Source organism: Ambystoma mexicanum, chromosome 6p (genome assembly GCF_040938575.1).
Source record: "Ambystoma mexicanum isolate Mex_15411 chromosome 6p, UKY_AmexF1_1, whole genome shotgun sequence".
Taxonomy (NCBI): Eukaryota; Metazoa; Chordata; class Amphibia; order Caudata; family Ambystomatidae; genus Ambystoma; species Ambystoma mexicanum.
The window spans coordinates 869,229,348-869,243,352 of record NC_090935.1 but is presented as its reverse complement, the minus strand read 5'-3'; positions in this window follow the sequence as shown (position 1 = coordinate 869,243,352).

Genomic DNA, 14,005 nt, shown 5'->3' with positions numbered 1-14,005 from the left:
CTTTTAATAGCATGCATTTCTTTGCTGCTGACATGGCTTTCCCCCATGACATGCCGCAGGGCAGTGCAGCATCTTGTTGGTCCTGCGGCATGGCAAGACCACCAACCATCTGAAAGGTAACCCAACCTTTCTCTAATTTGGAACCAGTGTTGAATGTTTGTCTTTAAGCAGTGGGACATAGCAGCTGTTGATTCTTTCATAGTTTGTGCGTGTGTAGATTGGTTGTTGGATGCATAGGACCAGTGGCTATCATCATGGGGCAACCGGTGCATAAAACTACCTATTTGTACCTCAGGCAGTTATTGGGGAATGCGGTATAGTAGCCTTTGCAAACCTTGCAAGCAGTGGTTTTAGCCAGGCTGGTACTTTGTCCTGTTTGGTAGGTGAGAGCTTTTAGGGAAGGGTCTGTGTAATAGTGGGACATACACAGTTTAGAGCTGGGCTAAGGAACCCTGTAGAACCTCATTAATAATCTTCTGGTTCTTTGTGAAACGGTCCCCAGGAAAATGTAGTAATGTGACAATGTAGCAAGCAAAAAGCAGTTAAAAAAATATAGTCATTCAATACAAACTGTGAAAATGGTGCCATAATTAGGTAGCCACATTTTATTTTTAAATACACAAAAGTACAAGACTAATCCTAACAATGACTCAAACCTTTAACAAAACCTCCACAATCACCCTAACACTGTTCCTAAACCTTCCCCTAACTCTAATAAGTACTGCCCTAAACTCTTACAGAACATTACCCCTTCAGCGCACTGGAGCATTTTATTTGCATGTTACTCAATACAAAATCAATAGACAATGAACAGTGAACCTAACTCCAACCCCATCATCAGCCCGCCACAAATGACATAGCCCTTGCCCTACTCAAAACCCTTAGCCTTAAACTAACTGCAACTCAAATGCTTACTCTACCCTAACCTATAGGCTTACTCTAACCCCTATCCCGCAACAACAACAGCCCAAGCCATTACCTTTCTAGGCCTAGCCTTACCATAACCATAACCCCTACCTTAACACTTACCCTGACACTTAATCAACCCTAACGATCAACCAAACCCCAACATCACCAGCCCTGCAGCAATCAACCTGGCCCTATCTCTTGCCCTATTTCTGACCAAAATTCTTAACCCAAACAGGCAATCACAAGCCCACAAAACCCTCCTTTACCCTAACACTTATCATAGCAGCACTACAATTTTGTCTACTTTTCAGTAGCATTTATTGACTACTTTTTGCTTGGCAACTGTTACACTGCAACGTATTTTCACGACGACTTTTTCACGGACTTCATGTTTGCTGGCAACATTTTCACTGGATACCGAAAAATAACACAGAGCATTTGGCACTAGAAAGTAAGAACGTGTAAGGCAAGACATCACAGAGCCACTTCGAGGGATGGCTTTGTGACGTGGAGAGTGGGCACCTCCCTCTCATATCAGAGCATATCATGAGACCCCCGCTAAGCGTTAGCTGAGTACATAGAGCAGCCCCCAGTGCGGCAGCTTGAGGGCTGACATGGGGGGGGGTATGAGGCACATGACCAGATGGAAGGATTCCACGAAACATCTGGAAAAACACATTTCCAACATCAAGGCAACCTGTCTGCTGGTGCAGACCGTGTTGAGAATGAGTCATCTATGCAGTACAAAGCAGTCCAGAATCATGTGCGTTTCAAAAGATGTTATCAGTAGACATTATGGGTTACACTTTAAAGTCTGCCATGCTATTCAGAAAGACTTCATTGTATCCATTTTTATGTAAAGAGTTTCCTATTCATTTTTTAAAACTAGACTCTTCCTTGTCTCTATGAACATGAATTGATATGCTTACAACAAATTATTTGTATATCATTGTAAATGCGTAACATATTTTGGGTGCTGTGGTGATGTCCCATGTCTTGGGTTATTAGAGCAGGCTGGGGAAACCATGGGGGCACCAACGACTATGTAATGTTTGATGCAGATAATGGGTTTACATGACTACGTTTTCCTGGGGCTCTTTTACATAGAAACTTATTTTCTTTTCTGTTCTAGGGCGTGGAGCCAGAACGTGGTGGATGGCTCTGTGATTGAGGCCAGCCGGGATCAAACCACTATGCCCTTTTTACACCCTCATATCAACACTATGCACCTCTAGGTTGCAGGAAGATGAGGAGAAGCTTGAATGCCACATTGGATGAAGTTTCAGTAGTAAAGAACCAATTAGAAGCAAGTTCTCGCCATCTGTGGGTAAAGTGCCATGACAGCAATATGGCACACTCCACCCACCCGTACCTCGGAGCCGGCAGCTAGATTGCTCAGCTGCCATGCAGAACACTATTTGGGTCCCTGTGGACCTTTGCTCGCCGTGCCTACTGCCTGGCACCTGGCGGCGAGGCCCGTGCCTTACCTTTTCGGTGCTCTTGCCTGGCCAGGTTCCCGCAGTGGGTGCTCCTCGCTGCCGCCGCCAACTCACTGACACCTCCTAGCAGGTTCTTCCTAAACTTTCGCCACACGCCGTGGGACCCGGTCTTCTCTAACCGACTGTGCAGCCTTGAGCTGAAGCGGCTCCTCCACGTGGGTCCGGAGGCGGGGGAACACAAAGCTGAATGTTAATTGGCTCCTTCTATTATCCATCACCTGTGCTGGATTTATGTCTAGTCTCCTTGTCTCCTTCTGCCTCCTCATTGAAGCTCTGTGTTCAATGTGAATACCTCTCGCTCTGGTGCTGGATGCAGGGGTGAAGTCCTAAAAATATAAGTGGTGGACTCATCGAGAAACTCAATGGGATGTGACGTTGAGTCCAGTCCACCCTCTGAAAAAAGTGGGTGGACTCCGTCCCCCCCCCCCCGCGTGTACCCTCGACTTGAGCCCTCTTGTCCCTTTGTCACCATCCTGTTTCCTCACTGAGACTCTGTATACAGGGCAAGAACCCACGCTCTGGGCTAACGAAATGGAAAAATCATCAAAAGGGTCTAAACAACTGGACATTGCCTCTCTCTTCCAAAATACTACTGAAAAACCTACAAGAGGTGAACAAGTGGAAGAAACGGTCCATGCTGCTGATGCCAACCCTCCCTGCCGTCGGCCATGAAGCCAGATCTGCAAGGTCTCCTTGCAGAAATGATGAAGGAATGCCAAAAGGGCACAGCTGAACTCTTACAATAAATGATCACCCTGAATAACGGGTGGAAGTGGAGGAGAGAACCGCAGAGATAGAAACCACAGATTGTGAGCAGGGTTACGAGGTCAGTGAGTGCAAGAATAGGATTGTGAGGCCTTAGAGGAAAGACAGGAGGATGTGGAGAACTGGGCATGCTGCAATAACATCTGTCTTCATAGCATTTCAATAGCTGTCCCTGATGAAGACCTGACAGAATTTGTGCAGGAATCTTTCCATTTTCGCGCTTGACCACCCGGGTGACCCTGAGTTGGAGTCCGACAGGGTTCACCAGACACATCCAACGAAACTGCAGAACGGCCCTGCTGATGCATTAGCCAGAGTCCTTTTGTACACAGCCAAAGAACGCTTCATGATGGCGGCAAGGGAGTCACGTTGAATGCAATTCAGGGACGCCTCCATCTCTCTTTATCAAGACCCGGTGGTGGCCACTTTGGCAAAAAGGAGGGTCTTAAGGCCTATGACTGAGTGTCTGAGGGAAAGAAAGTTTTCATACCAATGAGGTTTTCCCACTGCCCTGCTCTTCACTGCAGACAGTAAGAACTGGAAGATTGGAGCACTGAAGGAAGCTGAACGCCTGCTTAGTCCCGAGGCGCTGGAGGAGGGACGCAAAGTTGGGAGGGGTGTTGAGGATGCTCGGCCTTGCCGGGCTCCCACAACCTGATCTCGAGTTGGGAGGCTGAGAGGGCTTATAGGCCCGTCCGTTAGGGACAACAAGGGCGGACTTAGGTAGCTGGAAGGTCCCTTGCTGGTTTCTCCATTAACTGGCCATGTGTTTGACTTGGCCCTCTTGTTGGTCATGGTTCATGGTTCATGGTTAAGGAAATTACGTTTGAGATGCATTTACGTTAATTTATGTGTTTGATTGGGATCAAAAGTTTATATTTCTATTGCAAGAATTGGGCCCTGTTGCTGGGTTCTGGTTGGAGGCTCTGTGAGTGGACTTTAATTCTCGCTCACCCAAATGGGATTTGGGGAGGTGGTTGGGGGCGGGGAAGATTGGGGAGAGAAAATGATATGGGAATTTCATGACACTGGATTTCTGCAGGGTTTACGAGTTGCAACAGCTTAATCTTGCTGTCACATTGTTGTATGCAATGAATAGGCTAGGAACACAGCCGCTAAGCAGTCAGACGCACCATAAACACCCTGATGGCTGAGGAGGGAGTTTTGGAACTGCGTAAGATCATCTGGGAGTGACGCGCGAGGTCTGAACTCACCTGCCAAGAGGAAATCCGTTATGTGTAGATTAGCATAGTTATCAGCTGATAGTGTTTGCTTGCAGGTGACGCATCTATTGGCTGAGGATGAAAGGTGACTCTTGCACAAGAGAAACCAGAAGTCATCTTTTGCCGCTTGCAGGGAGAAAAAAGGGCGGTAGCGCTGCTGCTGAGCAGGGACATGCCAATTACGGAGATTTCAGTGAGTAGGGATCCGCAGGGGAGGTTCATCTGAGGCAAAAGGGTGATGTACATTTATTTATATGTATGGGCCCAACAGCGAGCAAGACCACTTTCTAAAATCCATCACTCCAAAACGTGTCTCTTTAGTAAAGGTTAGATCATGATTGGAGGAGATTTTAACTTGATGCCAGATCCAGACACAGATAAAACCCTCACCAGAACCAGAACGGACTACAGGAATGCAGGGGAATTAGCTAGATGTATTAGGGAACTGGGGGTATTAGGTGTTCGGAGATTGTCAAATGAGAGGGTTCGCGATTTTACCTTTTATTCCCATGTTCACAGCTTTTCGTGTCGGGCCTATGTCGTAATGTGCACAGGCTCGTGCAGGGACACTCGTGGAATGTTATGATGGTTCGGAAGAGAACATTCCACGGTGGCCGTTGGCTGGAGGTGGCAGAGAGCAGGCTTGTGGGGTCGCGTAAATAAATACATATAATATACTTACATGTGTACGGTGGATTTACATCAGTGGCGACGAGGATTTTACGTGACCCCGTTCCACGTGTGCATCGGCCGGCTGTTGGGTGCTGCTGCCTGCCCGTCCTAGCGTTGCAGCTGACGACGTGGATTAAGGTCGGAATTCGTGGGAGCCGCCTGCCGCCTACCCCTGTGCCGTTAGGGGCGGAAGTGGCCACAGGCGGGCTCCGTTGGTGGGCGTGTGGTTCCCAGTGGCGATTGGCGGCCAGGAGCTCACCAGGGGCATCAAGCCGATTCGGGAGGCGGCTACGGGCCCTCCTGTGTCCCGAAGGGGAAGAAGCCGGGGCAGCAGGGCCACATCGTTGCGCTGGCAAGTCGCAAAAAAGCATCGCTGTTGGTGATCCGGTTGGTGTCTCGCAGGAGGAGCACGTGTCTAGCGGTACGTTGAACGGAGGGCTGTATCCCGGTGTTGTGTTCGGCGCAAGAGACTGTATGCCGGCTGACAGCTCCGCCCCCGGCAGCGCATGCGCAACGCGCAGATCACTGCTGCCTGCTTGAGGGAAGAAGGAGGGGCTGCGGTGGCGCTGCGCGGCGTATATTTAGGATCAGCTGATTTCTGCTGTTCAGGAGCCTCATACAAACGCTGCACACGGGCACCTGGAGCTTGAGTTCTTCTACGTGCCACCAGACAGGATATTGGTGGTAAGGTCGGGCATATGAATGCTGTGGAGCACTGTGCATACGGTTTGGGCTGTGATCTGGAAGTGGAATTTAAATCTCTTGATTGGTTGTGACTCACCCGGTGCATATTGACGGTTGTACTGCAATTACGTGTGGGTGCACGTGCACAAGGTGCCACTGACGGATCATCTCAAGGGAACAAGAGGTCTGGAGGTTCTCACTAGGGTGGGGGAAAGATTCTTGTTGGGGGTTTAAGGAACAAGGATTTCCGTCAGCAATGTTACATACGGCTGCAAGGCCTCCGCCAGCTTTTCTGCCAAATCCTGGAGAGCCTGTTGCTCCTTGGGAGCAGTGGGTGGATGCCTTCAAAGTATATTTGAGGGCTGCTGGCGGGGCAAAGTTCAACGATGATGAAAAGGAGGCTGCACTGTTGAATTGTATTGGGACTGAGGGCTTGAGAGTTTTTCGGCACCTGCCAGGGGAAAACGTAATGGTTCAAGGGGGAGGTGAGGGAGAAATGGTTATTAGTGCATATGAGACAGCTTTGAAGAAGTTACAAATGCGTTTTGGTAAAAGAGTTAACGTGGTATTAGAGCGGTATAAGTTTTTCTCTAGGGCACAAGGCTCTACGGAAAGCATAGATACTTATGTTACGGCACTACGTGCACTCATGGCTACATGTGGGTTTCCTGGAAATGGTGAGGAACACATAAGGGATCAGGTTATGATGAAGACATCTAATCAGAAAATCAGAGAAAGGTTATGGATAGAGAGTGATCCTTCACGTGAGAAGGTGTTGGAGATTGCAAGAGCAATTGAAGCTTCTAAGACCAGTGTACAAATGCTTACTGAGAGGGATATGAATAGGGAGATGGTGCATGCTGTAGTAGCAAAGAACAAGAAAGGTTTGGATAGGGCTGGGGTGCAAGGGACTAGAGCACCTAAGAGTAAGGAGGGGTGCAAGAATTGTGGCTGGTCAAGTCACACGGCTGAGTCTAAATCTTGTCCTGCCTGCAATGTTGAATGCAGGAAGTGTAAGCGTTTGGGCCATTTTGCACGTATGTGTAAGGGGCAGTTGGTTGCTAGTGTGGCATTAGAAGACTCTACCATGTTATTAGAAGGGACATCAGGAGGGGGATCTAATCAAAGCGTCATATTACATGTGGAGGGAAGTGGGCGGAAGGGTCCATGGGTGTCGGTGTTGGTGGATCAGCACCCTGTGGATATGCTGGTGGATTCGGGGTCACCTTATACACTGGTGGCCCCGGAAGTGTATCAAGAAGTGTTGGGTAAAGATATTTCTACTTTATTGGCTACAGATATCAAACCATGTGCATATGGGCAGAGTCCCATCGACCTACTGGGCTACAATTGGTCGAAATTTTCTTTCAAAGGGAGGCAGACCTTGGGTAAGTTGTATGTGGCTTCAAAGGGCACAAATGTGTTGGGTTGGGATGAGCAGGCTGCACTCAAAATACAGATTCACCCGGGTGAGAAGGAACCGGTTCTCAGTGTCACGGAGGGAGCAGGACAGAATGATAAAATGGTTACTTCTACGGTGCTTATGAGTGAATTTCCTGAGGTGTTTTCGGACACTCTGGGTAGGCTCAGAGGTTTTACACATCGCATTGTTTTGAAGAAGGGTGCGGTTCCCAAAGTACATAAAGTGAGGGGAGTGCCAGTAGCGGCGAGGGAGGCATTCAAGGAGGAATTGGCCAAATTGCAGTCAGCAGGGATAATTGAGCCCATTGAGTCCTCAGAGTGGTTGTTTCCCGTGGTTTTGGTTAAAAAGGGGGATGGGAGCATCAGAATGTGTGTAGATCTCCGGGAGCTGAATTCAAGCATATGGGTGGATCGGCACCCATTGCCGAATATTAATGAGTTGTTGTTGACATTAGGAGATGCCAAGTATTTTTCAACTTTTGATCTGTCAACAGCGTACCATCAAATTGACCTGCATGTTGACTCTAGACCACTTACTTCGTTTGTGACTCCGTTTGGGGCATACAGATTCTGTCGCATGCCATTTGGCCTTGCTTCGGCTTCGGCAGTCTTCCAGAGGTTGATGCAACAGATGTTGGGTGGGGTGGTGGGAGTCAGTTATTTTCAAGATGACATTTTAATCTGGGGCAGTAGCAGGGAGGAACATGATGCCAGGGTAAGGAGGGTCATGCAGATTCTTAAGGACAAAGGTCTGACTGTAAAGTTAATCAAGTGTCAGGTAGGTGTGGAAGAGGTCACATATTTGGGACATGTATTGAGCTCACGAGGTGTGAGTCCCAAAAGGGAGTTGGTGCAGGTGTTGAGGGATACACCAGCTCCGGTCAATAAGGATCAGCTAAGGGCTTTTTTGGGCCTTGCGGAGTACTATGTTAAGTTTATACCCAATTATGCGGAAAAAACAGTGGCCATGAGAGCGCTTATGAGGAAGTGTGTAAAATTTGCATGGTCTCAGGAGTGTGCAGTGGAATTTGGGTTGGTGAAGAAGGATGTAGAAAATGCTCCTTGCCTGAAATCGTTTGACCCGAAAAATAAAACGGCCCTGACTGTGGATGCAAGTGAAGTGGGTTTGGGGGCAGTGCTGGAGCAGTGGATAAGTGGTGAATGGATGCCAGTGGCTTTTGCCTCAAGGACGTTGAGAGATGTTGAAACTAGATACTCGGTAATTGAGAGAGAGACTTTGGCAGTGTTATGGGCTTCAAAACACTTTAGGACGTTTTTGTGGGGCATTCCTTATATTGTCAGAACGGACCATAAACCATTGGTGCAAGTGTTTTCTACCAAGGGAGTGATGGCAGTATCCCCGAGGATTGCGAAATGGTCAGTACAACTACAGGATTACAATTTTTCATTGCAGTATTTTCCGGGGAAGTTGAATGTTGTGGCAGACTGCCTGTCCCGTTTGCCTATGGTGGAAGAGGGCAATGAGACGGTTTTAAGGAAAGATGAAGACTGGCAGGATTGTCAGGTTGCTTATGTGACGTCTGCGGTGGAGAAATCGTTGTGGGATCAGGAGTCTGAGGCCGATCTTGAGTTAAAGTGGATTAAGGAAGGTCTAGTGAAAGGGTGGCACACGGTAAAGGACAGGCCTGAAGGGAAAGGTTATGCCCAAGTTTTACATGAATTAGCCGAGGGTCCATGGGGTGTGTCTAGGGGAAGTAGGTTGATACCCCCTGTGAGTTTGAGAGGGAGAATAGTGACGTTAGCACATGTTGGTCATTTGGGTCGATCTTTGACTAAGAGGAGACTCAGGGAGGAGTACTGGTGGCCGGCTATGGACAAGGATGTCGAACAGGTGGTGAAAGACTGTCAGGCATGCTCTGTTAGCGATAAAAGCAAGGTACTCCATATACAACCTATACATCCTGTAGAGGTTCCAGAACAAGTGTGGTCGAAATTGGCTTTAGATATCATGGGTCCGTTTGAGTGTTTAGAGCCTGAGTGCAGATATATGTTGGTGTTGGTGGACTATACATCCAGGTGGATTGAGGTGGCGGCGTGTTCTTGCGTCACAACTAATTCTGTCATGGATTTCTTGAGGAAAATTTTTGATCGGGAGGGATTACCTGCAACCTTAGTCACAGATAATGGGGTGCAGTTCACTTCCAGAGCGATGAGAGAGTTTTTGGAACAACATGCTATTTCCCATTTTAGAACAGCTTTGTACAATCCTTCTGCAAATGGATTAGTGGAGAGGGCCAATGGTACTATTAAGTCAGCTATACAGTTAGCTTTGGCTAATGGTTTGGATTGGCAGGAAGTGGTGACACAATATCTGGCTGCATATCGCAGAACGCCAGCCACAAGTACGGGTAGATCTCCATTTGAGCTTATGAGGGGCAGGAAAGCAGGTACTATGTTGAGAACCCTGGCGATGGGTGGTGGTGGGCCATGTGATATGGATTTACAAGCTATTCATCGCAGTATTTTGGCGCGACAGGAGGCCATGGGGTCTTCACAAAGGTGTAGAAAGGAATTGAATGTTGAGCTTGGGGATGAGGTGTACATACGAAATCCCAGGATGGTTCATAAAGGTCACAGCAAGTTTTTGCCCTCAAGGAGAGTTGTTAGGGTTGGAAAAGGCCATGTGAGATTGGAGGATGGTTCTGTTTGGAGCAAAAAACGGGTGGTGGTGGATGGTTGCAAACGTGGGGAGAGGGCAGGTGTGGAGTCTGATGGGGAGTGTCACGGAACTGGGCTGGATTATGATCCTGTGAGTTCACAAGGCATCAGCCTTGAACAGGAAGAGGGTGTTCCACTTCCACGTTCTGGGGGTGCCGAAAGGAATGTGGAGGGTCAAAATGCTTCTGATCAACAACCTGATGTAGGACAAGAAGGGGGTCGTCTTGCCAGGAGGTGTGGCCCCCCTATAAGGTTTAGAGATTATATTTGTTTAACATGAAATTTACATGTTATGGTACAATGCATCTTTGTGGTCAATATTGCTTTATCCATGAATGCAATTGGTGTTAATGATGAGATATATATATATAGTTATGTTCATGTTTCCATGTTCAAAATGTTCGCGATGTATGTGTCACAGGATATTAACAATTGTGTTGTGCAAGGGAAGAGGATATGTCGTAATGTGCACGGGCTCGTGCAGGGACACTCGTGGAATGTTATGATGGTTCGGAAGAGAACATTCCACGGTGGCCGTTGGCTGGAGGTGGCAGAGAGCAGGCTTGTGGGGTCGCGTAAATAAATACATATAATATACTTACATGTGTACGGTGGATTTACATCAGCCTATTATTCCCATGCCTTGAAGAGGTGTATATCACACATTGTATCTTCTTTGACCATGCCTCAGTGATGGCCCATTTTAGAATACTTAATATGCCAGAACCCCCTAAACAATCATGGAAACTATATGACCCAGTTTTAAGAGATGTAGCACTTCGAGGGAGCTTTCAGTTGCTTTAACCATCTACTTTAATGAAAACCTAACCCCAGGGGGCGCCCTATCCACAACTTGGGAAGCAATGAAAGCAGTAATTAGGTGGGAGATCATGGTCTGTACGATGGCATACACTAGAACTAATAAACTGCACCAAGCCTGATTAGGAGAGAGGGTAAAGGAATTGGAAAATAAGCGTAAATCCAAGCAATCATGGAAGGTCTGGCGAAGTTGAAAGAGGCTAGGACCCAGCTGGAACTACACTTGGCTAACAATCTGTGCAAGCCCTGGTCAAAACTAAACAATATCATTATGCCCACGATAATAAAGCAAATCGCTTAATGGGTATACATTGAAAAAAAAGCACTCCCAGAAACAATATTGAAGCACTTAGAGGGTAAGACTGGATTATTCCATTCACGGAACAAGAGAAATAAAATAAAATACTGTAGTATCATTGAGATGTGTCGGGTTCTCCTAAAAACAAACAATTACACTACTTGGTCAATGTAACATACCTGAATATCCCCCCAGGGTTGATGGACTCCCTCGAGAACCCTATTGCCCCGCCAGAGGTGAAGTGGCTATACAATCCATAAAGCACACTGTCCGGGTCCTGATGGCTTCACGGCCTTATTCTATAAAACATACTCGCACATAATGGTTCCACACATGACAAACTTGTTTAATTCCCTCCGAGCTACATGCTGTCTTACCCATTAAATGGAAGAATTGCTCACAGTCTTCATTCCCAAGCCAGGAAAAGACCATACAGACTGTAATGCTTACAGACCTGTTAGTATTATGAACAATGATGCAAAAGTCTTTTCAGAAATTCTAGCCCACAGGTTAATGGATATGCTAAGGATAATTGTGGATCCAGACCAAGCAGGATTTGTATCCACTAGGAGCACCCATGATAACATAAGGAGGGTGCTGTCATGTCCACTATTAAGGGCCACAAGTTGTGCCACAAGCAAGCACCCACAATAGCCCTAAAGGCCTTAAAGCTTCAGCAAAAGGGCTCCTGGAGCCAGTCCTGGTGTCTCTGGCGCCAGGCTCATATGCTGTACGGAAGAGACATAGCAGGTTTACTTTCAATTATAAACATGGGAACTTTAAATCCAACATGGAGTCCACCGCATAGCTCAGTTCTTTAGAACCAAGCCATGCGGCCTAGTGCTTTGGGTGTGGCTGGGCCCGGAACTACTTTGCCTGGAACTACTTTACCTGGGCTATTTAAACCACACCCAAACAGCAGAATACGATTCGTGTTATTCTGCATCTAGCAGCGTGACGCTCACTGAGTTCAGCTCCTGGTCTTCAGCAGCTCCCTGCAGTCCTGCAAGAGCAAGAACATGATTACTCTGCCTTACCTGTGAGTAGACGATCCAGGATTCAGCATCTCAACCATCCCTCACTGGAAAACCGCAACCTGTGGAAATAAAGAGAGAAGAAAAGCATCAACATCACTCACCTGTGAGTACTAGCTTGAGGAATTTCTGCAATCCACAGTCGCAGCCTCCGCTCGAACATCGCAACCTGAAATAACAGAAATAACAAGAAAGGAAATATTAAAACGCGCACAGTTTCAGAACATCAAATTCCATTATTCTTACCTGAATTCTGTCGCGCTACATTGCGCTTCCATCCAGCACACGACAGCAACATCCTGCAAGGGAAAGGGAGAAATATTCAGGTTTGCTTTCAACATTTAACAAACGCGCTGCGCTCTATGCATTACTTACCTTAACGGATTCCTGGGCCCAGGTTTCATCGTTCTCTCGTCCACTTGTAGCTCCACAGTGGCCTGTGAGGAGAAGAAGAAGAGAACACAGGTTAGCTTTAAATAGATAATAAAAGAATGCAGCACTTCGCGCTTTCTCTTATCTAAGGCGTGCATCTTCACCCGGCACGCAAGCACCAAAAGACTTTCACACCTGTAAAGAAGGAAATAAAGATATTAATTAAACTTCTGCAAACCACCATATAAGAGCAGACAAAGACTGATAAAACATCAGATCTACCTGTCTACAGTACACGTGGGGTCACAGCAGGCCTGGACCCGAACGAAGACGCACTGCACCAGTGAAGTAACTCGGTCGGAGCGCCAGCAACCGCTAAGCACCCCTGCACAAGAAACACAGGAGGGATAGCTCACCATACTCGAAAATAAGGTGAGAAAGTCTCGTTGGGAGGGGGATCGGTTTGAGGGAGGTGGGGGATTCACCCACTAAAGACAGTTATTACAAATCCTCCCTCCTGTATTGCAAATTCATTATTTCCACATTGGGCAACTACTTATCCATGGTTCGAGACCTCAGAGCCTTCCAGACGCCCCCAGGTATATAAGGTGAGCGTAACAGGTATTGAATGTTATTGAAATTTCCACCATCACAAACTTAGAAGTAGGTATTTTCTCTGTCGATGCTCAAAGCATTTGACATGTTTGACTTGGGTTATATTGGGAAGGTGCTTACTCAAAACGGGGTGCATCCCACCTTCGAGAAATGGATATTCGCTAACTACCAACAGCCCTCCATGGTAATCGGAGTCAACAGAGCATTAACACCGAAGATAATGAAACCACAGGGAACCAGGCGAGGTTGCCCCCTCTCTACCCTGATTTGTGCCCTTACGATGGAACCCTTTGCAACTTGAAGTCAAACAAATAAAAATATACAGGGGATCCAGGTTGAAGGTAAAACTTTTAAAATATCGTTATACTCTGATGCCGTCATGTTTATGCTTACCTCGCTTAAAGCCCTAATGGAGGAAATTGAACTATTTGGCCAGGCTAAGTGTTTCGCAGTTTATTACACCAAGTCTAGTGCATTGGGGATTCTCAAAACAGCACCAAAGAGAATTAGCAAAGATTAGTCAAATCATTTTGGTGAATTCTAACATGACCTACCTTGGAGTCTAGATTCCGAACAAGATTTCGAACACATATTGATGTAATTGTTCACAACTATTTAAAATCCTATTTGAGGATCTAGATTGCTGGCATGAATAGGAAATCTCCTGGTTTGGTAGGCTCAGAGCAATTAAGATTAATCTAAATTCCAGACTCTCCAGCAATGTCTTGCCTTGCCGGTCAGTATCCCCGATATAGAACTGGGTAAACTTCAAAGGAGAATTATGGCTTTCATGTGCAGAAATCAAAAACCTGTCTCTCAAGCAGGGTTATCGGTTATGCTTAGATGGGTCAAAAATGGGGGTCTGGGAGTCCCAGATGTTTTTAGGTATAATCTCACAGAGCAGTTATCCCACCGGTTTGCTTGGCATAAAAAAGAGGAAGCACCCAAAAGGAAAGGAAACAGAAGGAGGAAGCCTGGTCCTTAACACATTTGCCACACCTTCCTCATTTAAGA